The sequence below is a fragment of the Odontomachus brunneus genome, unplaced genomic scaffold (assembly GCF_010583005.1).
Source record: "Odontomachus brunneus isolate Ranch 3 - 2012 unplaced genomic scaffold, Obru_v1 Obru_scaffold_005, whole genome shotgun sequence".
In the NCBI taxonomy this organism is placed as follows: domain Eukaryota; kingdom Metazoa; phylum Arthropoda; class Insecta; order Hymenoptera; family Formicidae; genus Odontomachus; species Odontomachus brunneus.
The window spans coordinates 60,669-61,355 of record NW_022639455.1 but is presented as its reverse complement, the minus strand read 5'-3'; positions in this window follow the sequence as shown (position 1 = coordinate 61,355).

Sequence of the window (687 nt, the reverse complement as noted above, 5' to 3'; positions counted from 1 at the left end):
CGGGGCATGGGCCTCCCACGACATTCACTCGGCGCAGGAGTTATGAAGTCGTCCAGCTGGGGAACCAGTTGGCTATATTTCGCGGGAGTACGTCGACGGCGGCGCGCATCGTGTAATGGGAAAATATTGAATAGTCCCGCGAGAGACACAGCGCGCGCGCGCTCGCGCACGTCGAGGTAGGGCCGAGGATCGCGAGTTAGCTCGTAGATCTCGTCGCGGAGATCCGCGATCGAGGAACGCTCCTGGTGGAGACCACGTCTCTGCGAGAATGCGTCCTTGGTGTCTCTCTCTTTCTCTCGATCTCGTGAGCGAGTCAACTTGTCGCTCCTCCGAATGCCCGTCGCGACTCGGTTTCTCCTCTGCTCCGCCGCGCAGCAGAACGGAGCGCGCGGTGACAGGATGCGGTGAAGCCGTCGAGAGACCTGCCGCGATCGACGAGCCGTCGATTTCTCATTTGATTTTTTACCTGGCAGAAATACTTATTAGCGTTGTCTCATTTGCATATTGCTATTAAATGTCCGATATCAGGTATAAGATGTTGTTTCATGCGTTATTAATGTTTATAAATATTTAATGCCGCTGCACGGCATAAAAGTTGTCCATTACCTTTATTAAGTGTAATCATCCTTGCGACTTTCTCTTAGCGTGACACAGGAGGCACAAGAGTAATATACCACCACTAGGAAC